At 37.6% G+C, this 25670-nt stretch overlaps 1 long non-coding RNA gene across 2 annotated transcripts in view; it reads right to left on the reverse strand.

Annotated features, from left to right (window-relative positions):
- LOC117979096 (uncharacterized) overlaps nt 1-25670 on the reverse strand; it is a 100604-nt gene that overhangs the window by 21163 nt on the left and 53771 nt on the right. For both annotated transcript variants that reach the window (XR_004669740.3, XR_008624411.2), the window contains exons 2-4: nt 18270-18331; nt 17982-18132; nt 16818-16957 (exon numbers count right to left, since the gene is read on the reverse strand). This is a non-coding gene — a long non-coding RNA (uncharacterized LOC117979096). The remainder of the gene's footprint in view (nt 1-16817; nt 16958-17981; nt 18133-18269; nt 18332-25670) is intronic.

A 25670-nucleotide genomic window follows, 5' to 3' on the forward strand; every position in this document is an offset into this window, starting at 1 on the left:
GTAAAGCTGATCAGGTTTTGCTAGACTTTGAAATTCTTGGGGCCTCCGCAACCACCAGATACATCCAATTATTTGAAAGGGTGATGAAAAAAGTTGGTCTGATTAAACTGAGACCATTCTCTGACTTCCTAAGCTCTCAGACAACTTAGGAACAAATACACACTGCACATGTCTCTTTCTGAAATGTTCTCCGCCTTAGTTTTTATGAGAGAGTGAAAGCACAGTTCTGTAATATATGAAGAAATCTGTGGATTCTGTAGAGACAGGAACAGTGTGACATAAATCTCAGGAAGGCATCTTATTTTACAAATTTCCCATTTGATTCCTGCTATTGCGTGAGGCTGGGCTCTTCATCTCTATCAAAATCAGTCTGGAAGCCTTCTGAGATTGCCTCTAGAAAAGCCAATACTCCCGCGGATTGGACCACAGATGCTATAAGTCTGAATGTACATTTAAGTATTGGTGTGCTTTAAATTTAAATGCATGGCTAATTTTGTATCTATCATATCTTTGTAGAGTACTAAGAGGATTCCTGAGAGAAGCAGCATTAAATCCACTCTTGGGGACTTTTTTGGGGGAGTAGGGGAATCAGATAGTCATATCTCTAAGGAAAATATGTTGTAAAGACCAGGGGATATGGCATAGAATTTAATGTCGGACTTAAAAAAAAATCTCATGAGCTGGAGAGGGGAGAGAAATATTTATACAAAAAGCATGACTTATGAGTGTTAAAGGCCAGGTGTAGAACAGATAAGGCAAGGAAGGACATAGGTAGTCTAGTGATAAGAACAGCTTTGGGCACAGATCCAAGAAAGACAAGGGAGTGGAGGATCCATGTCTAGCAGGACTGCCTGGGAGAGGTGCCACAGGAGAGCCAGAAGCATCTGAATGTGTCCATACACAAGGAATTTTCTGTTTACTCTTTACAATAGGGTGGGTTTTCTGCTTAGTGGAAGCATTTAGGTTCAATATCTATACGTTTAGAAGCCACTCTATGTCCTTGATATAGAAGAAGGTTATGATAAAAAATGTTTTAAATTAGATCTACAATATTTATTGATAACATCAAATATTGTAAGGACTTAGTGCATATGGGACACTGTTCCTCTATATCTATGAACTAGTTTATCCCTCAAAACAATTTAATGAGACTGCTACCATTATTTCTGTTTCAGATAACCAAACTGAGAATCAGAAACGCTAAGTAACTTGCCCAAGAATGCATAATAATAAAAGGTAGGATTGGGAAAAAAAACTTAGGCATTTGGGCTCCAGAGCCTGCTAAATCCTAAGCTAAAAGCTATGCTAAGCTTTTTGTTTGCTATATATTTTTAGATAATAAAGTTTTTACAATAAAATAACTTTTAATAGTTTTATATTATTGGTTAGTAGGGATATATCAGAAGGTACTCAGTTCTCTTTTGGGTAAACAGTTTGTTTTCATTTTTTTAATGCTATGATAAGCAAAGCTTCATGAATTTTTATCTTTGCAAACACACCTCCAGGAAAAATCAGTTCTTAGCAGTGAAATGACTGGATCAAAGGATATGCATATTTTTAAGGATTTTGACATAGGCTGTCCTAAATCACTTTCCAGAAAAATTTTTCCCAATTTGCATTGCCCCATCAGATACTGAGATGGTAACTTTCTCTAAATTCTCACCAGAAATGATTATCTTTTTTTATTTTTGACAGTTTAACAATTTCCATGTTAATCATTATAGATTCAATTGGAATTTTTGATTATAAAAGTTAAACAATTTCATATGTTTAATTCTAATTTATATCTCTTCTGTGATTAAGTGATCTTAATAGTGTTTTGTAAGAGTACAGTTAACACTCCCATTGTTATAGCAAATATTTTCCTTAGATATTTAATTTTAGAGGTTTTAGTTGTAAAAATGCTTTTAAATTAATAGTCCAATTTATCAATATTTTTCTCTAGCACATTGACATTCAGTTTGATGCTCAGAAATACTTTGTGTCGTCTCAAGATTATATAATTATTTGCTCTTATTTTGTAGTATGATTTTAATTTTTTAAAATTGATTTATTTGGATGAATTATCTAAAGTAGAGGGATTGCTTTTGTTTTTTCTCAAATAATTAGCTGCTTGTCCCAAATTAATCAAGTGACTTTTCAGCCACTAGTGTCAGTATGACCATCATTTTTTTCTTTAAGCCGTTAACATAAAGCATAACAGTAATTCATGGTATTGAGTAATGTTGAATTAATAATTACTTTATATCCTAATATGTTAGCTCTTTCCCCTGAGACCTTTATCTTAATCATCAGAATGTTTTTTGTTTTCTTATTGGTAAATAACTTGAATTTAATTACAAAAATACTACAAACTTATTGCAGAAACAAATCAAACAGTAGGAAAAACAGAAGAAAGGTAATAATCAGTATTTGGTTTTAAAGTTCTATCCTTCCATCTCTGTTGGTTGCTGCTTGTAACACGCATTTTTCAAGATAGTGTACATATTGCTTTGTAATTGATAATTTATTTTATTTAATATATTTTTAGAGTTACTTTAGGTTTATAGCAAAATGTAAATTACAAGGAAGACAAATTTAAATTAGAAGGAACATTTGTTACAACTGATGAACCTACATTGATGCATCATAACACAATGCACACAATTTATATTAGGGTTCATTTCTGGTGTTGTACAGTCTATGAGTTTCAACAAATGTTTAATGATATGTATCAACAATTACAGTCTCATACAGAGTATTTTCCCTGCTAAAAAAATCCTCTGTGCTCTGCCCGTTCATTCCTTCACATTCCACTCCGGATCCCATGGCCACCACTGATCTTTGTACTATCTATCTCCGTAGTTTTGCCTTTTCCAGACCCTCATATGATTGGAATCATATAGTATGTCACCTTTTAGGATTGGCTTCTTCCACTTAGCAATAAGCATTTAATTTTTCTCCATCTCTTTTAATGGCTTGATAATTTCTTTCTAGTGCTGAATAAGCCTCCATTGCCTGGATGTACCGCAGTTTATCCATTCACCTACTGCCATACATCTTGGTTGCCTCCAAGTTTTGGCAATTATGACTAAAGCTGCTATAAATATCCATGTGCAGGATTTTGTGTGGGCATAAGTTTCTAATTGTTTTGGGTAAATACTAAACAACATGATTGCTGGATCATATGGTAGGAGTATGTTCGTAATAAATATTTAAACCAACAATATAGATTTTTTATAGCTAAATATACATCTATAGCATCAAGTGTAATAACTGTATAGTTTGGCACCAGGAAACGTGTCACAATTTATTCAACTAATCACATATTGTTTCATTTTCCGGCGTTTTTCAAATGTTGGGTCTATTAAAATAATATAACATTCTTATATACAAATCTTTGGGGAAAGACGTTGTATTGCAAGATATTGAAGCATATGTTTTCTGGGGAGTGTTCATGCTCTTCCCCTTCATTCTGCATAAAATACCCATACCAAAGTCCTCTTCCTACAAGTATTGTTTTACAGTAAGGAATAACTTGAGTGCAATGAGATGTATGAATCTTAAGTGTACAGCTTTTAAGATTTTATTTAACTATAACCCCGTGTCATAACTACCGCAAAGGAGGCACCTTCCTATCTACCCAGCAGGTTTGTCCCTCAGCTTCCATGATCTGTCCTAATGTTTTTTTTTAGCCAAAAGCCTGAAATGCCAGGTTGGGAATGTTTCTAGGTCTTTCTGCCCCATCTTTGGCCTGGAAGCCCAGAGGGCTCATGTTGAGTTCCTCTTAGTTTCCTTAATCTGTCCCTCACCCCCGTTACTGGGGAAGGAGAATCCCTCTCAGTACTCTTGTTTTAACTGCCTTCAAACTCTGGCCTGCTCTCCAGATGCCCTTTGAAGGGACCCGAGAATGAGTTGGAAAGGTGTTTCCAGAGTCTTGCCATGTCAGCTCACACGTGGTCAATTGACAGCCTGAGGGATGTTCCATTGGGTTACCTCTTCCTCTTCTGCATTTCTTCTGCATTGCCAAGGATGACAGCAGCAGTCTCTTCCTCTTTATGAAAGGCTCCTCAGTTTCTGTCATGTAGTTGATTTCAATTTCTTTGTGTCCTCAATCCTCTAATCGGTTTTCAAAAACTATATTATAGTTTCCCAGTTTCCTTTTGGTGTTTGGGATGAATGTTACAGTCTATTGAAACTTTCTACAACAGAAGCAAGTGCAGGACTCCTAGGGTTTTTGATTTTGTGCCCCCCATCTATTTATATCTCTTTATAGATATAGATAGAATCTATGTCATAGTTAAAGAGACAACTATCATCTATCTATCTTATTTATAATTCTAGAAACAGTATATTTTCCCTCTTATTTCACTGATGATGCTCTGTGTGGATCTTTTAAAAATTTTACTTATTGAGTAAATCACTTACGCTACAATTACTTCCGCTAATTTTATTAATCATAATTCTACCTTTCTTAAGCTCATTTTTCCAGATTCATAAGATTTACCATGTTGTTCTTTTATGATCTTACTTAAGCTTCCATATTTTTATAATGAACTTTGGGGACTCATGGGGAAAGGTTGGGAGGGGGGTAACAGATAAAAGACTACATATTGGGTACAGTGTACACTGCTCAGGTGATAGGTGTGCTGCAATCTCAGAAATCAACACTAAAGAACTTATCTGGATAATCAAAAGCAGCTATACCCCAAAAACTATTGAAATAAAAAAAGAGCAAAAGAATCTTAATGGAAAATAAAAGCATGTAAGGCTACAAAATTTCCCCAGTTATACTTTTGTTCTCATGTAAAACATTTTAAAATAAAATTTTTCATAGTTCTTATCGATAGTATTGCAATAACTGTTTTAATTACTTTCCATGAAATTATTATTTAGCAAAACAAGTTTTTGTCATTTCCTACTGACATATTCCTAGTACTGGAATATCCACTAGTACATACTAGTATTTCGTTGTGTATAAAATATTTACTGTGTATAGTTTAAGAGTTCTTTCTTGAGTAGAATATAGTATTATTCCTAAATCCTCTAGAAGCATTCAAAAAGCATGTTGATGCTTTGTTTATAGAACACAGAGTTCAATATCTACCAATTAAGTCTAGTAATTGATTCAAATTTTCCATATCTTTACTCTTTCTCCAATTTTGTTGAGGCATAGTTGGCAAGTAAAAATAGTATGTACTCTAAGTTGTACAACTTGATTCAATATATGTATCCCTCGTGAAATATTCACCACAATCAAGCCAATGAACATATCCATCACCTCACATGGTTACTTTGTAATTTTGTATTTTCGTATGTATGTAGTGAGAACAGTTAAGACCTATCTTCTTAGAAAACTAAATTTCTAAAAAATGGAAATTCTGATAAATATTAACCTGTGTGAATTACAGACTACTGATAATGCAGGTAGAGGTAGCACTTAGATCTCTGCCGCAAAATATGATAGAATTTATTTCTATAAGAGAGTAGTGGCAATGGAAACATGGCTCAATCAATCATCACACTCAAAAATATAACATGAATCTTCTATTGATATGGTGCTTTACATTTTCAAACGTATTTTGTATGCATTCTCTCCTTTATTTGAAACAACTAAATGTTTGGGTAATGTTCCTAATTCATAGATGTAGCGACTTACAGAAATTAAGTAGTTTCCCTAGTATCACACAACTTTTTTTTTTATACTTTAAGTTTTAGGGTACATGTGCACATTGTGCAGGTTAGTTACATATGTATACATGTGCCATGCTGGTGCGCTGCACCCACTAACTCGTCATCTAGCATTAGGTATCTCTCCCAATGCTATCCCTCCCCCCACCCCCCACCCCACAACAGTCCCCAGAGTGTGATATTCCCCTTCCTGTGTCCACGTGATCTCATTGTTCAATTCCCACCTATGAGTGAGAATATGCGGTGTTTGGTTTTTTGTTCTTGAGATAGTTTACTGAGAATGATGATTTCCAATTTCATCCATGTCCCTACAAAGGACATGAACTCATCATTTTTTATGGCTGCATAGTATTCCATGGTGTATATGTGCCACATTTTCTTAATCTGGTCTATCATTGTTGGACATTTGGGTTGGTTCCAAGTCTTTGCTATCGTGAATAATGCCGCAAGAAACATACGTGTGCATGTGTCTTTATAGCAGCATGATTTATAGTCCTTTGGGTATATACCCAGTAATGGGATGGCTGGGTCAAATGGTATTTCCAGTTCTAGATCCCTGAGGAATCGCCACACTGACTTCCGCAATGGTTGAACTAGTTTACAGTCCCACCAACAGTGTAAAAGTGTTCCTATTTCTCTACATCCTCTCCAGCACCTGTTGTTTCCTGACTTTTTAATGATTGCCATTCTAACTGGTGTGAGATGGTATCTCATTGTGGTTTTGATTTGCATTTCTCTGATGGCCAGTGATGGTGAGCATTTTTTCATGTGTTTTTTGGCTGCATAAATCTCTTCTTTTGAGAAGTGTCTTTCTTTTCATGTCCTTCGCCCACTTTTTGATGGGGTTGTTTGTTTTTTTCTTGTAAATTTGTTGGAGTTCATTGTAGATTCTGGATATTAGCCCTTTGTCAGATGAGTAGGTTGCGAAAATTTTCTCCCATTTTGTAGGTTGCCTGTTCACTCTGATGGTAGTTTCTTTTGCTGTGCAGAAGCTCTTTAGTTTAGTTAGATCCCATTTGTCAATTTTGTCTTTTGTTGCCATTGCTTTTGGTGTTTTAGACATGAAGTCCTTGCCCATGCCTATGTCCTGAATGGTAATGCCTAGGTTTTCTTCTAGGGTTTTTATGGTGTTAGGTCTAACGTTTAAGTCTTTAATCCATCTTGAATTGATTTTTGTGTAAGGTGTAAGGAAGGGATCCAGTTTCAGCTTTCTACATATGGCTAGCCAGTTTTCCCAGCACCATTTATTAAATAGGGAATCCTTTCCCCATTGCTTGCTTTTCTCAGGTTTGTCAAAGATCAGATAGTTGTAGATATGCAGCATTATTTCTGAGGGCTCTGTTCTGTTCCATTGATCTATATCTCTCTTTTGGTACCAGTACCATGCTGTTTTGGTTACTGTAGCCTTGTAGTATAGTTTGAAGTCAGGTAGTGTGATGCCTCCAGCTTTGTTCTTTTGGCTTAGGATTGACTTGGCGATGCGGGCTCTTTTTTGGTTCCATATGAACTTTAAAGTAGTTTTTTCCAATTCTGTGAAGAAAGGCATTGGTAGCTTGATGGGGATGGCATTGAATCTGTAAATAACCTTGGGCAGTATGGCCATTTTCACAATATTGATTCTTCCTACCCATGAGCATGGAATGTTCTTCCATTTGTTTGTATCCTCTTTTATTTCCTTGAGCAGTGGTTTGTAGTTCTCCTTGAAGAGGTCCTTCACATCCCTTGTAAGTTGGATTCCTAGGTATTTTATTCTCTTTGAAGCAATTGTGAATGGGAGTTCACTCATGATTTGGCTCTCTGTTTGTCTGTTGTTGGTGTATAAGAATGCTTGTGATTTTTGTACATTGATTTCGTATCCTGAGACTTTGCTGAAGTTGCTTATCAGCTTAAGGAGATTTGGGGCTGAGACAATGGGGTTTTCTAGATATACAATCATGTCATCTGCAAACAGGGACAATTTGACTTCCTCTTTTCCTAATTGAATACCCTTTATTTCCTTCTCCTGCCTAATTGCCCTGGCCAGAACTTCCAACACTATGTTGAATAGGAGCGGTGAGAGAGGGGCATCCCTGTCTTGTGCCAGTTTTCAAAGGGAATGCTTCCAGTTTTTGCCCATTCAGTATGATATTGGCTGTGGGTTTGTCATAGATAGCTCTTATTATTTTGAAATACATCCCGTCAATACCTAATTTATTGAGAGTTTTTAGCATGAAGGGTTGTTGAATTTTGTCAAAGGCTTTTTCTGCATCTATTGAGATAATCATGTGGTTTTTGTCTTTGGCTCTGTTTATATGCTGGATTACATTTTTTGATTTGTGTATATTGAACCAGCCTTGCATCCCAGGGATGAAGCCCACTTCATCATGGTGGATAAGCTTTTTGATGTGCTGCTGGATTCGGTTTGCCAGTATTTTATTGAGGACTTTTGCATCAATGTTCATCAAGGATATTGGTCTAAAATTCTCTTTTTTGTTGTGTCTCTGCCTGGCTTTGGTATCAGAATGATGCTGGCCTCATAAAATGAGTTAGGGAGGATTCCCTCTTTTTCTATTGATTGGAATAGTTTCAGAAGGAATGGTACCAGTTCCTGCTTGTACCTCTGGTAGAATTCGGCTGTGAATCCATCTGGTCCTGGACTCTTGACTCTTTTTGGTTGGTAAGCTATTGATTATTGCCACAATTTCAGATCCTGTTATTGGTCTATTCAGAGATTCAACTTCTTCCTGGTTTAGTCTTGGGAGAGTGTATGTGTCGAGGAATTTATCCATTTCTTCTAGATTTTCTAGTTTATTTGCATAGAGGTGTTTGTAGTACTCTCTGATGGTAGTTTGTATTTCTGTGGGATCAGTGATGATATCCCCTTTATCATTTTTTATTGCGTCTATTTGATTCTTCTCTCTTTTTTTCTTTATTAGTCTTGCTAGTGGTCTATCAATTTTGTTGATCCTTTCAAAAAACCAGCTCCTGGATTCATTAATTTTTTGAAGGGTTTTTTGTGTCTCTATTTCCTTCAGTTCTGCTCTGATTTTAGTTATATCTTGCCTTCTGCTAGCTTTTGAATGTGTTTGCTCTTGCTTTTCTACTTCTTTTAATTGTGATGTTAGGGTGTCAGTTTTGGATCTTTCCTGCTTTCTCTTGTGGGCATTTAGTGCTATAAATTTCCCTCTACACACTGCTTTGAATGCGTCCCAGAGATTCTGGTATGTTGTGTCTTTGTTCTCGTTGGTTTCAAAGAACATCTTTATTTCTGCCTTCATTTCGTTATGTACCCAGTAGTCATTCAGGAGCAGGTTGTTCAGTTTCCATGTAGTTGAGCAGTTTTGAGTGAGATTCTTAAACCTGAGTTCTAGTTTGATTGCACTGTGGTCTGAGAGATAGTTTGTTATAATTTCTGTTCTTTTACATTTGCTGAGGAGAGCTTTACTTCCAAGTATGTGGTCAGTTTTGGAATAGGTGTGGTGTGGTGCTGAAAAAAATGTATATTCTGTTGACTTGGGATGGAGAGTTCTATAGATGTCTATTAGGTCCACTTGGTGCAGAGCTGAGTTCAATTCCTTGGTATCCTTGTTGACTGTCTCGTTGATCTGTCTAATGTTGACAGTGGGGTGTTAAAGTCTCCCATTATTAATGTGTGGGAGTCTAAGTCTCTTTGTAGGTCACTCAGGACTTGCTTTATGAATCGTGGTGCTCCTGTATTGGGTGCATATATATTTAGGATAGTTAGCTTTTCTTGTTGAATTGATCCCTTTACCATTATGTAATGGCCTTCTTTGTCTCTTTTGATCTTTGTTGGTTTAAAGTCTGTTTTATCAGAGACTAGGATTGCAACCCCTGCCTTCTTTTGCTTTCCATTTGCTTGGTAGATCTTCCTCCATCCTTTTATTTTGAGCCTATATGTGTCTCTGCATGTGAGATGGGTTTCCTGAATACAGCACACTGATGGGTCTTGACTCTTTATCCAATTTGCCAGTCTGTGTCTTTTAATTGGAGCATTTAGTCCATTTACATTTAAAGTTAATATTGTTATGGTATCACACAACTTTTAAGTGGCCAAGCCAAGGCTTGAACTAAATTTTTATGACTAGTAATTGTCTTCCCACAGCATTGAAATTGTCTACATAGCAGTTAAAGGTCTTTCTACTCAATTAATTTAAAAACCCAGATCAAAAAGGTATAGAAGTCCATGGCTTAGGTTAATTCAGCAGCTGATCCAGAGCCCTGGTTATTTTTATTTTTCTCCTTATGATGCTCAGCAAGTTCACTCTTGTCTTCAGGCTTATCCTCTTATAGTCTCAAGATGGGTGTGGTGGCTACAAGCATCACATCCTTACACTAAAGTATGTGGGGTGTGATGGTGCCTAGCATCCCAACTCCTTGGAAGAATGAAGCAAGAGGACTGCTAGATTCCAGGAATTCAAGACTGCAGTGAACTTGATCATGCCATTGCACTCCAACCTGGACAACAAAGAGAGACCCCCATTTCCAAAATACATACACACACACATGTATATATATGTATGTGCATACACACCCACACACACAAAGAGACATTCCTTTTTTGGTGGAGGGGAAGTGCTATATATGTATGTTTGTGTGTGTGTGTGATACATATAAATATATATACACATATACCTATAAAGCATATGTATATAAATGTATATATATATATACACACACACATATATAGTACATCCCCTTCACCCAAAAAAAAAAAAGTCCCTTCCTTATGTCACTTTTTAAGAATGAAGAAAATTTTCCTAGAAGACTCCTCAGCAGAGATCCTTCAGAACTCAGTGGCCAAATTATACAGCATGTTCAACCCTAATCAATCATGGGCAAGAAAAGTAAAATTACTGTTACTATGTTATAATTATCAAGATTTAGACCTCGAGACTGACACACTGGCCTCCGATAATGAAAAAAATAAAACCACAAATTTTTATTGTCAAGAAGCAAATTTCTATTGTCAAGAATAAGGCAGGGAAGTGGCTCTGGGTAGGCAACAAACAGTGTCTGTGATACAGATACGGAGATTGAAGATAAGAGCAAGAGAAGATGAGTCAAAAACTATTACAGACCATGCATCCTGGGAAATGGGGAAATAGATTATTATAGAGAGAAATAGGAAAAGAACAAAGAGGTGTCAGTCATGATGGAAAGATGATAGCTTTGGTTTGGCACAAGTTGGTCTGGGAGATGATGGGATTTTCAAAAGGAATTGCAGGCACATAGTTACAAAGTTTGAAGCACGCAAGAGCAACCAGAGTACAGATTGAGTCTTAAAAACTTCTTCATAGAAGAAGCAATGTCAGTGTCATGGAAGCAAGTAAGATTACTGAGAGAGACACTGGAAAAGAACAAAAACCGAGTATTAAGAATCATTCCTAATTAAGACTACAGAGTTAGTTAGAAATATGAATAAATGAAGAAGGCACAAATGGAAACAGAGTAGATATCATTAAAAAAAGGGATATGTCATTCCATTGCAAATGTAGACTATTAGACTCAACATTGAATAATTAACATCTCCATCTTTTTTCTTCTTTATAAGCAAACACTTAAAAATCTTTAAATATTTCACCAAGTGGTTGTACCACAATTTATTTAATCTTTCTTCAGTTTTCAGATATTTTCTTACTTCCAGTTATTTTAAAAATTCATCTCCTTAATCCAGTCTCAGCCTTCCACCTCAGAATCTGAGTCAAGCAGTATATAGACCCAGAAGAGGAGAATAAAGATGTTTTTAGCAAGAAAATTGGTTTAAAAACAATGTTTACTATAGAAAGAAACTGCTTGAAATTATTTTGGTGTAATATGTAATAAGCTTAGCCAGCAATATATTTTTTTCGTTTAGTTCAGAGATGATATTTACCCTCGCAAAGGCTTAACCACAAGGCTGGATTCAGGAAGGGGAAGAAGAATGTGAAGTAGAGAAGATAAACTTACACTTGTGTTGGATGACTGTGGAAAGAGAAGAAAGGAAGGCAATGGAAAGAGAAGTAGTCAGATGGGTGTCTCAACAGTTATTTTTTTAGACTTTAACCCAAATAGGTCAAAATGTGTCATGATTGAAAACAAACAAAAGAACATTTTGAGTTCAGGAGTCAGCTCTTCTTCATCTGGTTCTTTACAGACATTTAGGAGCCCTGCATAATTAATGGATGACATTGTGCAGTTAGAGAGAATTCTAGTTTGCTTTTCTTAGCTTTCCTGAATTCTTCTGTGGCCTGGATCCTGCATGGCAGGGGCAAGGTGATCCTACAACAAAGCTGGAAGACTGATTTGGTAGGTTGCCTGATGGAGATGACACAGAGTCAGAAAGATCTAGAATTTGAACTAGAACTTAGCATCAGTTGAGTAAGTGGGGGAGAGATCATTAAGCTTCATTAGAAATCAGAGGAATTTATTTATATTTTATAAAACTGAAGATATCAATGCCAGCAGAATGACAATTAATAATGTGGTAGCTTGTTTCCAAAGTGGCCACCATCTTTATCTCTTTTTCCTTTAACACAAGGCATTCTTCTGTCAAGAGATAGAGGCTGTGCCTCTACTCTGCTTGAATCTGGGCTTCCCTTTGGAATTCACTTTACCAGTGGAATTTGGTAAAAGTAATGTTCCGGGATTTCTCGAGGTTAAGTCATTAGAAGTCTTCAAGCTTCTACGCAGGTGTCTGAGAATACCAGTCCCCATGTTATGAGAAACCCAAAACATGGAGAGGTCATGAGTGGGCTCTCCATTTGACAACTTAAAGCAAGTTTTTATCCATGGACAGCATCCGTTATCAGCCATGTGACTGAGAGATCTTGGACATTAAGCTTCGTCAAGTCAAGATGATTCTAGCACTATAGCTGCAATCCCGAAAGATGTGAGGCTGGAACCACTCAGCTGAGCCCAATGCACCCAGAGAACTGTGAAAGTTTCGACTTTGTTTTAATGTAGCAAAAGATGAGATTAGTCCAAACATATCCCAATAGATGACTCTGCATCCAAGCCCAAAGTGGATCTGAGGGCATCTTGGTCTGAGGACTCTTTCACCATATAGGCAAGAGGTCATGTAAACCACGTTCCCAAATGCATCTTAGAGCAGAGCAGGAGTAAGAAATAGGCATAATAAAGACTGAACATTTTTTGCCTAAATACTAATCATTACCTGAAATAATTTAAAAATTATTATACTAAGCTAAATGTTAAAACAATGAATATAGTAAGTGGAGGCTTATGAGGAAGACTATTATTTTCTACAGAAAAATAAATTTCATTTTTATATAGGTTACATTGTAATTTATATAGGTTACATTGTAATTAAACAGAGCACAGACCAGTTCATCACAGGCTGCTTTTGTAAATAAAATACTGTTGGTATTGGAACACGGCAACACCCATTTGTTTCTCATTATCTGTAGCTGTTTTTGTGCTACCACATTTGCCACAGACATTGTGTGGCCTAAACTGTTTTCTATCTGGCACCTTAAAGCAAAAGTTTGCTGATCTCTACATAAAGTAAAATTTGGAACCATGACTCATTAATCATAAAAAAATTGCAATTATATTTTCAGGGTAAATTTCTAGAAGTGGAATTGCCAGCTACAGAGTCTGTGCAACATTAAAGACTTTCATACACTTTGGTCCTAATTTATCTTCAAACTGTATCAGTTTACATACGATCATATCCAACATGAGATGGCTAAATTCCCTATATTCTAGGCAATCCAAGATTCAACTGGTTAGTCTATATTCTGTTGTTTATAAAAAAGGACATTTTGTACACAATTTTAAATCTTTATTTATGATCATTATCTAGAATACTTTTAAGAAGCAGAATTAGAGGATCAAAGGACAGTGTATTAAAATGATATCCCTTGCTATATATTGCCAAATTAATTGCCAGAAAAGTTGTACCAAAATACTTCCCCTTACATATGAAATTGATATATTTCACTTAATAAATGTCAAAGAAATTGACATACATATTTTATTTAGTAGTCTCAAGTTGTTGACATGTTAGACCAAAATTATATTCCATCCAAAATTATATTCCATTTTTGTTTTAATTCACTTTTTATTCCTCAGGAAATTCAAATATTACCTATAAACTTATTAACTATTTTTATCAATATAAAAGGCATCTCACAGCTTTTATTTTTGCCAATTATTTTTGTTTTCCTACTTGTGTTTATATTATGTGAATTCAATAATACATTTAAAAAAATGTGCTCATGAGTGAGTCTGCTATTGGACTGTCAGTCCCATTTCTGCATTGATCTACTGCTATACTAGTGCTTTTCAGAAATAATTATTTTAGATAATAATACCTTTTGGCATCTGATAGGGATCAGATATATTTATTGTTCTTTAACTTTTGTTTATTCGTATGCATTTTCTCCCTAAGTTTGTTTTAGAAACAGCCTGTCAAAAGCCACAAAAGTCCTTTTGAAATTTGCATTGAGATTGACTTGGTATGCTTGAAATGCCATTTAATTTTCTTCTAAGATGTTTGTCACTAAAAATTTTTCTGAGTTGATTATAAATTAAATGGTTTTAATGTCAGGACTGTAACTATCTGTTCATTTTAATAATAGTTTTGGCACATATTTTCGTTTTTATTGTTTCATTATATTGATCTTTCTCGTTGTGGTTTAATTCCTTCACTGACTATTTTAAATGACATTCTTTATTGTGTAAATAGTTAAGTAAAAATTTTGCCATGAGAGGAGAAAAAAATGGTAATTTTTTAATAATGTGAATACAAACTATAAATACAAACTATAATGTAGTTTAGAAGCTCTTGATATTTTTAAATAATAATAGTTTGGGTATAAATGGGGCCTTTAATTGGAGGATTCAAAGAGTGCACATAAATCATTTTAATGTTTAAGATATAATTGTTTCAGGCTTAAACTTCATGGCACTCAGGGCTCATTGATACTTGGCACTGGGGATAGGATGGGTTCATGGTGTTTCTGACTTATTTACATATCAACCCAATAGTATTCTTAGAATGAAAATAGGTTCAGTTCCTTGGTCCTACTAAGTTTTTGATATCTATGCTATGGCTAAATATTCCAGTCTTTTCTATATATCAGCTGCCGTATTTTTATCTTTACTGTATACTAAGTTTTTGATATCTATGCTATGGCTAAATATTCCAGTCTTTTCTATATATCAGCTGCCGTATTTTTATCTTTACTGTATATGATGTTTCTATGATGTCTTCAGCTGAAATGATTATATCAAAATTATTTTGATTTTAGCTCTGTCTTCTGTTGCTTCTTCCATAGTCTGATCAAAAATTTATTTCACTTCAGTAGCCTGGAGACATGGGCTAGTCTAGAGGTCTCTCTCGTGACCAGGAGAATAGGATGCTGCAAAACTCTGAGTAACATCTGATTCTCAGAGTAACAGCCAATCTGAGAACTGCTAATGGAAATATGACAGCAATAATGGGGCCCTCAGTAGGCATTCTAGGGACTGGGCCATCAACCAGAAGTGCTCATCATAATTCTTAATTCCTTTTAAGATGGGACAACCAATAAAGATGATATCAGGATCCTTAAAGAGGTTCTTTGGAGAGAACCCAAAAGTAAGCACGACTTAATACTAGATGTTATATTAACCAAAACACAACAGACTAGATTCATAGGATGTGCAGCTTGGGATGCAGGGATCTATGCCCACCAACCCAGGGGCTGCTGCTTGACTGCTTTTTTCTTACTGGCATCCCCTCTCCTACCCCTACCATGGATGGAAGGCAGTCATCTTTGAGGACAGATTTGGTACCATATTATAGGTCCCAAGTATAAAACATGTTTTTACCCACGATGCCAGGATAATTTGCCTCTCCACCATAATTTTTATATCCCAATATACTTAGTCCCTGAGCATTGAAAAAGCCTATTGAAGAAAAGTAGAACATCACTAGTTCTTCCAATTTTAGATAAAAATTAGTGCCCTATCCTGACTCCAAAATAGGTGCCTTACAGTCTTTGTTTTTGAAGCGTCAGAGCGTGTGTAGACTGTCAGACAGGCCCTGGCCTACACTCAGGAGCATTCAAGCGGCCATGTCCTTCCCTCTGACATCTCTCTCCACAGCTTTCTTCTCTTGACTTCTTGCATTGTCTTTCTAACTTGTTTTTCAGTTTGGCTATAGTCTCATTCCCTCAGCTTTTTCTCAGCTTCTGATTCCCAGTTATTTGGCTCTAGTTTTGCTTCTCCCCAGGCATAGCACATCTACCATGACGACCATCTTCTTTAGTGAGCTCATCAGCTCAATAGTGGAGGTACAGGCATGAAACCGTCTTATTTTTCTCCAATAGCTGTTCCCAACTATGCTGTGGAAGTCTCTCCTTCCTAATGGGAAATACATATTCTAATAATACTTTCAGCAGATTCCATAACTATCTTGTCACTTAAGAGTCATTAAAAGTCAATACAATCCAGCTTAAAACTAAAATTGCATGTCTACATCAAAACTGTCCCTCGTCCATGGTTTGACAGATCTGAAGTGAGGAAGGAGTGGAGTGTGGTGTGACTCTGGTTTACATTCATTCAATAATATTTATTGAATACCTACTGGATGAAAGGTTCATATCTAGGCAATTAAAATCTAGGCAATTAAAATCCATCCGTTACTGTCAGAGTAGGACCTGCTATATAATTTGTGGGGCTCAGTGAAAAACAAAATTGCAGGACTTTGGCCAGAATCTTCCTCTTTCAGGAACCCACTGAGCTAATTTCCCACAGACAGCCAGACCATGGACTTTAAATGCCTGTGCAGGAACATTACTGCTCAGCACCTACATTGGGGATGGGTAAGAAATCCCCACTTAGCCACCTAAAGAACATATGTCAATTGCCAACCCAAGGCAAGAGACACTGCTGCATTACCACCTTGAGACTTCTCTGAACTTGCATCCACATTCTCCTGCTACCCAGGTCCCTGTAGGGATGGAGGGCATTGGTGAAATATAGACTCAGTGTCACCACAACTTCAAGGGGAAAGAAAGATGAAGCATTCCCAGCACACCGGGAGACTGAAACAGGAATATTCCTAGAGGCCAGGAGTTTGAGACCAGCCTGGGCAGTGTAACAAGACCTTATCTTTACAGAAAATTTTTAAAAAATTATCTAGACATGATGATGCTTACTTGTAGTCTCAGCTACTCCGGAGGCTGAGGTGGAAGGATCAGGTCGCTTGAATCTAGGAGTTTGATGTTGCAGTGAGCTATGATCGCACCACTGCACTCCAGCGTGAAGTGCGAGTGACAAAGACAGACAGACCCTGTCTCTAAAAAAAAAAAAAAAAAAAAAGAAAGGTCAGGCAGGACCCAGGAAGCCAGGAATTTTGAAGTATGCAGCCAAAAAATTATCCCAGAGAGGTAGCAAAAGTCAGGACAGAGTATGAAATAAGGCATAGAGGCCCCTCCCAGCTCATGTTACACTGTCCTGACAGACTTCACTGACAAAACACATAAATGTACTAAGGATTCCAAGACATAAACCACAGAGTGTTAAGCTTCAAATGTATGTAGGGCCCTTATAAGCTCAGGGCCCTATGCCAGTGCCCTAGCATATGTCGATGGAGCTGGCCCTGTTTCCTGGTCAAGGACATTTGTCCTATGGGCTTTTCACTTCTGCCATAGGGAACAGAAAATAACTGACAGACATAGTGAAAAAGGAAGAATATTGCATATTACAAGGTGAGAAGTTGTAAGAAAAAAGGCAGCAGCATAACTGGGTGACAGTGATAAGGAGTTTTGGGAAAGGAAGCATTAACTTGGATAGGTGAGCTGGGCCTCCTTGAAGTAAGAGCTGAACCCAGGCTTGTGGGACATGACACCAGTGTTTGATCAAGCTAAGGGAGAAACAGAGCTAAAGACCCTAAAGTGCCTAATGTGCTTGACGAATGGTAAGGAGGCCAGTGTGACTGCAGCAGGATAAGAGAGGGCCAGGATGGTGGCACATGAAGTCACTGAAATAACAGAACCTAAATCACGTAGCATCTTCTAAGTTACATAAGAACACTGATTTGCATCACTGCAAAATGTTGAACAGATGAGTGAAATGTTCTGATTGAGGTTTTATATGCATTGCTTCTAGCTATATATTGAAAGGGGACCTTGAAAACTCGACCCTCTATTCAGATCAGGGAGGTATCACTGGGGAGTCAGAAGTGGTAGGACTAAAGGTATATATTGATGGAAAAGCCAAGAATGTTTTCCTGTTAAATAGGATATGGGTTATGAGAGAAGGGGAAGTGTTAAAGACGATTCCCAAGTTAATTTTCTGAATAACTGGAAGAATGAACTTACCAGTAACTGAGATAGGGAGGCTTCAGATAGAACAGATTTGGGGTCACGGAAAAATCAGGACTTGGTTTTGTACATGTTGAGAAATCACCCAAATGGAGAATGAAGTTGGCAGTTTGACTTAAATGTTTGGAACTCAGGTGAGGGCTCTGGGCTGCAATGAGATAATTGTTCATTCACCATTACTAAGGATCCCTTACCTCTTTCCCCCTTGTGCATGTCAATTTCTTCACAGCAATAAACAGTCTCTTACTCCATATGCCCAAATTTAACCCATCCATTTTTATTTACCTCATTGTCCACTTCCTCCTTCCTTCCTTCCATCCTTTCTTTCTCTCTTCATCACCTCCTTCCTGCAATAAATGTATAGTGATCATTTACTGAAGGCGTCAGTATAATCTAGAGGTTAAGAACATGAACTCCAAATGCAAACAACTTGCAGTTTGAATGTGAAACCTCATGTACCAGGTGAGTGGCTATGGGCAAGTCACACAGCCCCTCTTCGTGTTACATGAGGATGAAAATAATACTATGATCACATTAGGAGCATTAAGGAGCTGTTGTACAAATGAAGTGAGCTTACATAATAAGGGGTTAATACAGCACCTGGAATAGAATAAGCACTATACAAATGTTATCACCCTATTATAATTACCTTTATTATTACTAGTCACCTGTTATATATTTCCTAATGTCGTAGTGATTTATCAAGGTTTGATTACCTTAAACTTCTTGAAGGAAAACATCATGTCTCACATTTGAATAATTACAACAATCCATTTATGCAATAAATGTTTACTTGGGAGTGTATTAGGCTCTGCAGAAGCAATGATGAGCAAGATAGACTTTATCTCTACTTCATGGAGCATACAGTCCCTGAGAAGGATGTTTAAATAAGTAATTATAACGAGTACTGAGAAATCTAATGGGAAACACAGCATACTATAAAGGCACATAGCAATGGTCATCCAGAGGAAGGGGGGGGGGGTGGTAATTCAAGAATGCTTCTCATGGAAAGTAATATTTAAACTTAAATAAGTAAGAAGGTGGAAGTTCATTACAAGGCACTCATTTTTCTTCAGTTAATAATGTAAAAAAGACTGCAATTACAGGGTTAAATTGCCAGGACCCTCAGTTCCTTATTGATGGGCCAAATGGCTGGTATCATTGCTTCCAAAAGTGAATTGAACTTGATGGAGCTCATGATGAGAAATAAAGTTTGTGTTTTTATTTTTATCTTTTAATTCCCTTTATTCAGGAACGTTTTGAAGTCCTCTCATATGTAGGATGGATAAATCCAGAGATCTAATTAATACACAGTGTGAGGACTATAGTTAACAATATTGTACTGTGTGCTGGAAATTTGTTAAGAGAGTAGGTTTCAAGGGTTTTTACCACACAAAAAAGAAAGAAAAGAGAAAAAAGCAATTACATGAATAAATGGATTGTTAATTTTCTTGAATGTTGTAATCATTTCAATTTCACTATGCATATGTATACCGAAACATCACGTTGCATAACTCAAATATATACAATAAAAATAAATAAATAACACTGGTTTCTACGAAAGTACAAAGAGAGGAAACAAAGAGTTATACAGAAAGAGATAAAGAAAAGGAGGAGGCTGGGCACGGTGGCTCACACCTGTAATCCCAGCACTTTGGGAGGCTGAGGTGGGCGGATCACGAGGTCAAGAGATCGAGACCATCCTAGCCAACATGGTGATACCCCATCTCTATGAAAAATACAAAAATTTAGCTGGGCATGGTGGTGCGCGCCTGTAGTCCCAGCTACTCAGGAGACTGAGGCAGGAGAATCACTCGAATCCCGGAGGCAGAGGTCGCAGTGAGCCGAGATCACGCCTCTGCACTCCAGCCTGGAGACAGAGCAAGACTACGTCTCAAAAAAATAAAAAAGGAAGGGAAAAGAAAGAGAAGGAGACAGGAAAGACCCTTAATCCCTTATTTCCTGTCCAGGACTCTTGATCCTGCAACTCTTAATCTTTCAGTCCGTGCTACATAAGAGCTTGAAGAATGGATAAGTTTTAATTATTTATTTGTATAGAATTCAATGGACTAGTTTACCATATATATTGCACAAGGTTATTTGCAGCTATTGAAGGATGAAGTGAGCAGACCATAAAAAAAATTATAGAGGACCTGAAAATAAAACTTCTACATCATTGAAAAGGCACCTCCATCATTTAGTTTTAAGTACATTTTATTCTTTGAGAATGGGTGTCAGTGCAATAAGATCTAAAATTGCATTTTTATGCTGTAGATGGAATGCTGCTTTAAAAAGTGCTGATTGCAAATTAATCAACATTATTTACAAGTAATTCCTGGGGGTAGGCAAAGAGGTGCAGAAATAATATTTTCTGAATTATTGGCCTACTATCATCACAGAAATGACATCCCATATAAAGTTATCACAAAGAGCACATTTCCAAAATAAATTATAAAGAAGATTAAATGAAATGGCAGAAAGGAAAATAGGGGTGGGGTGTCTATGGCATAAGAGACAGAAAAATGAAAAATTATAAATGATTGCACATAACAATTGTAGGTTCGAACTGAGAAACTATTTGAATTTAGAGAAACAAGATTGGAAAATGGATGAGAAATAAATCCCAGGCAGAGACAGAAGAAAGCTGTAGTATTAAATGTGCAGTCTGACTTCCTTCTGAAAAAAGTTGGGTCCTCCATGACCCAACAGACACATTTCACTGCAGAGGATATTTACAGTCCTTAGCCTACAATCTGGATTAATCCAAGACCCAATGACTAGAATATAAATGTGTGACTTAGATGGAGAAGTAACAACCATTGGCTGAATTTTTATGATGAGCTTTGAAAATAGCTCCTTGATAATTTCTCCTACTTTTCAGAGAGCTAAGAAAGCCGCTCAGTCTTATAACTGGCAGCCGCTGCCTCTAGCTAATCACAGCAACCCCCAAAATTGGCATCATTGTTCTCTCTAAGGAAAGGCACAAGGTGCTCTACAAAACCTGAGAATGTTTCCCACAGAACCCATTCAGAGCCCTGGTAACAAGTCACTTTTTTTTTTTTTTTTTTTTTTTTTAAGCTCTAGATATAGTGGAGGGACATCAAAGTCCAGGGAATAGATAACAAAAGATGTGTCTATTTGTGGCTGCAAAATTCTGACTCTAAGGAGCTCTTTGATTTCACATTGATAGAACACGCAATGACCTGTATATGCAGTGCAAATACAAAGAACATGAGTGCAGACTCCTCAATTCTCAACACTTTAGTGTGGTTCTCAAACTTCAGTGAGCATCAGAATCACATGGAGAATTTATTCGTTCAAACATTTTTCCGGGCCCCACCCCAGCATGCTTAATTGGTAGGTTTAGGGTTTTTTGTTTTGTTTTGTTTTTTTAAATTAGTATTTCTAACACAATTTCCGGTGATGCTAATGCTGCTGGTTCAGAACCACCCTTTGAGAGCCACTGCTCTGTACTGCACAGTGATGAATGACAGTGCCAGAACTAAAGCTGGGACAACCTCTCAGACAGCACAGAGGTCTCTCCACCACAGTGTTCCCCTTCCTCTACATGCTACATTGCCCAGTGAATGCCCAGTGAAATATCTACGTGTTTATTTGTTCCAGCATATCCTACTTTGGCTTAATTAAGCAATTATTCAACAAGACAGAGGAGGCCCTGTGACCTCTTGCCAATTCTATTTGTCTGATATTCAGCATCACAATGTTCAAATAAACCACACACACCCACACACACACACACACAGACACACCATTTAAGCTGATTAAAGTTTCACAAGCAGATTACTCTTAAATTGCCTGACCTGTGAGGTCAGAGAGGTTCAAAGGTGCAGACTAAGGTCTACCCTTTTACACACTCCTGATCTATCCCCCACCACCCATACCTAGGAACAAGGCAGCATCAAACTGTCATTGCATGCCGTCATTTCCACAATGCATCCAGGAAGTTTTCACTCCATCTGCCTTGTTACTCCTGGACCTCATCTTTTTATATTTTAGTTGCCTTTACTCTGCATTTTGACCTCATGTATGCTCTTGTTTCTTGTACTTGCCCAGTTCAGAAAGTTTTTGAGTTGACTTCCTCTTCCAACAGGGTTTTAGGATTCTTGAGCCACCCACTGACACAGGGGTAACAAAAGTAACAACAGGCAGGGTGCAGTGCTGGTCATCCACTGCTGCACCTGTCCTCCAAGAGATGGGTGCAGGTTATGGGGAGGGGCAGAGAGAAACAGCAGTTCATTACCCCCAGAGCTAAAGACAAGATTCCCTTGAGAATCTAGCTCCTTACTGCTGTTACCATTTTTAAAACGTCAAAATATGCAGGTACATCTTGGTTCCTGACGCTGCTCTCTATTTGCCATTTGCAGGAATCTTCCCCAAAGCACCATAACTCAGAGATGTTTCATCTGAACTCCTAATAAAATTTGTAATAGCTGCCAATGGTTGACCACTTGCTAAGCCCTAGGTGAAGCACTTTACTTGTGTTATGCCATTTAATAATTGCAATGTCTCTGTCACAAAAGTGCTGTGTGCTCCACATGTCACGTGTGAGGAAATTAAAGCTTAGGGATTTTAAGTAACCTGTCCAAAGTTACTTCTAATCTGTGTCGGAGCTAGTATTTCAACCCTGTCAGTCGGTTGCCAGACTTGGCACTTGTGCTGGTGTGATTTCTGCTTTCCTATGGCACAGACAGCCTCAGCCAATCACACAGCACTTTCACAGTTTTTGTTTGACAGATTTGAGATGAATATCTTGTGAGCAAATGAACCTCAATTCAACACAGACATGTGGAGCACCAATTGGGTTTTCAGCCGGCTGTGTGCAAGGATCCACCACGATGGGGTGGGAGGTGGGAAAAGGAAAGCATTCAATTTGGTCTCTACCTAGGGAGAATTTAGATATGCATGTAAGCTGTGGAGAATTGGACAGGAGAACATATGGGGAAGTGGCCAAATGTGTGAGAGGCAAGCTATAAAATATGTGTTTTAGCTAAAACCGAGAACTAAAAGAAGAGGCTAAATAGGCTAAATAGTATAAAGGAACATCTTCCAAAATCAGTGGCAGAGCTACCCTCAGCTCAGATGGTGACAGACTGGCTGCCTAACGTCCTAAAAACTCAGGCATGTAACCGTTGCACTGGGGGTATTTACAGTGCCCTCTCATTTTAATATTTATTTAGAAGTTCATTACCGTCACTGTCAACTCTTTTATCTCAACAACATTTCAGAGAATGTATTCAGGCATTATGTGACTTGTAAGTAAGATTATCAAGGAAGTTCACAGAAGTGCCATAATCAAGGGATTTGGCTGTTAATAAAGAACTTACTGAAAAACAAATGAGTTAACACTACACAGAATTTGAATTTGGCTAAAGCAAATTCTAGAATTGCATATAGTATAACACTTTTCTTTCTTTCGAGATGGAGTTTCACTCTTGTTGCCTGGACTGGAGTGCAATGGCGTGATCTCGGCTCACGGCCCACGGAATTACTGGGTTCAAGTGATTCTCCTGCCTCAGCCTCCCGAGTAACTGGGATTACAGGAATGCACCACCACCCCCAGCTAATTTTGTATTTTTAGTAGAGATGGGATTTCTCCATGTTGGTCAGGCTGGTCTCAAACTCCTGACCTCAGGTGATCCACCTGCTTCGGCCTCCCAAAGTGCTGGGATTAAGCATATGTCATCATAAAGCTAGAATAAAAATTAAAGACCAATGACCACAGTTATGTGCAAAATGGGCAATGAGACTATCTAGCTTTGAGAGTTAGACTAGACTCAAAAGCCACACTTTTGCCCTGTATTATTTAAATCTTTAAATAAACACAAATATGCTTTCGGGTGGGCTTCATTGGATGTAATATCTGCATTATGCTGGTGCACTCACACAAAGACACACATAACTGATGAGCTGATAGAGTGTATTACCCCTGCTTTACAGATGGCTAAATGGATTAAGCAAATATCATTGCTGCAGCATGAAGCTGAGCCTTTGTATTCACTTATAAAGTTAGGAAAATCACTGAAGAGAAAGAGAAATCGTGCAACTGGAATGGAGAAGAAAAGCTCCAATTATAGTTCCAGAATTGGCTGCCACCTTTAGTGTTAACAGAGTGTGCACGTTTCTCAGAAGTGACACCTGCATTGTCTATTGGGAAACATTTAATCCCTGGCGCTGCATTAAGGAGGCTGGTGAACATACAACTGAATAGAAATGATGTCAGTTCCTTCTGAGATAGAAGAAGCTTCACTAATTGAAGTAGGAGCATATCAGAGGGTTCTGTGGACCTCTCTTAATTTGATTCCACTTGCAGTGTACCGTTCTGCCCCTGCAGAATACCTGGAAATTGAATAAACATATGACTATTTGAATGTAGATGTGGTTCTGATGTTCCCACTGCCCTCTGCATAAGCTTTATCTAGGATTTGATTAGCTGTGTCTCTCCTGCTAAAAGGAAAGGCATTTTGTTTCATTTAATGTAGGATTACCAGTGACTAAAGTGTGCTATGCATGTGGTTGGCTCCTAAGGAATGATCATGGCAGTGTATTTACAAAAACAACTCTTTTATCTTGGGGTCACTTCTCCAACAGCCTAACCTATCAGCACCAGAGCCAAGAATCAGAGAGAAAAGACAAAGCTCTTTGGAACAGTCGGAATGGTTGTTAACACTGAGGTCTGTGAATTAACATCTGTGCTTTATCCAAAGGAAATACTCTTGAGTGTTCGCATAACATCTATTTTTTTAATCTTTATTTTTGTCTTCAGTAGTTGTCATTGGAACACAGTTAGTGCTCAGTGAACAAGTGCTGCATCAAGAAAGCATTTTGTGCATATTGAGGTTTTTGATCTGAAAAATGTGAATGTGCTTAATGCTCGGGTACTTAAAAGCATAAGTTTTAGTTATCTGACAAAGATGCTCATGGTGGGAATTGATTCTCTTGTGATTCCAGAATAATAAAGTGTTGTATTGACTATTTCCAGGTGACATCACTGACTTGTCCTGATCTGGAGAGGCTCTGGCTTGCTCAGCCTGCTGTTGAGTTTGCAATGAGAGTGTAAAGTCAAGACAGCTACAGATGCTAACAGGACATGGACACCTTTTCAGATAACTGACTTCATCTGTCTGCCTGTTTATGTGGAGAGCTGATTATCAGCCATGTGCAAATACTGGGGAACCGATCTGATCTCTGTGATGTTTTACACTACAGGCGGAGCAGAGCCATCTTTCTATCCAACATTCACTCAGCGAGGCAGGAAATATAATTAAGCTTTCATGCATATTCCCATGGCACCCTGCACAATCATTAAAAAAAAGTCAGTGCCACAAGAGCTTGTTTGTTTGAAGACATCACCTAAGAACTTAAGAGCTCTGAGAGGCAGGAGAAGGGATGTAAGCCATGTGAGGCATGGGTAGGAGTGGTGGGTTCCTTAGGGGCGTGAAAGCTGGGCTCAAGGTGATTGTGGGCAATTATTCTGCAATGCACATAAAGTATATTTAGTCCAATAAGCACAATCCAGAGAGTTTTTCATGGGAAAATTTCACTCCAACATTGCAGTGCCTAAAAGAATGAAAATTACTTGAAAATGGTCAGTATTGCTAGAGTATAATAATTGCTTGTTAGGCCAAATCTATTGTGCAGAGGACTTTACAGAAAATATTTATAGAC

Source organism: Pan paniscus, chromosome 12, assembly GCF_029289425.2.
Source record: "Pan paniscus chromosome 12, NHGRI_mPanPan1-v2.0_pri, whole genome shotgun sequence".
NCBI classification, from domain to species: domain Eukaryota; kingdom Metazoa; phylum Chordata; class Mammalia; order Primates; family Hominidae; genus Pan; species Pan paniscus.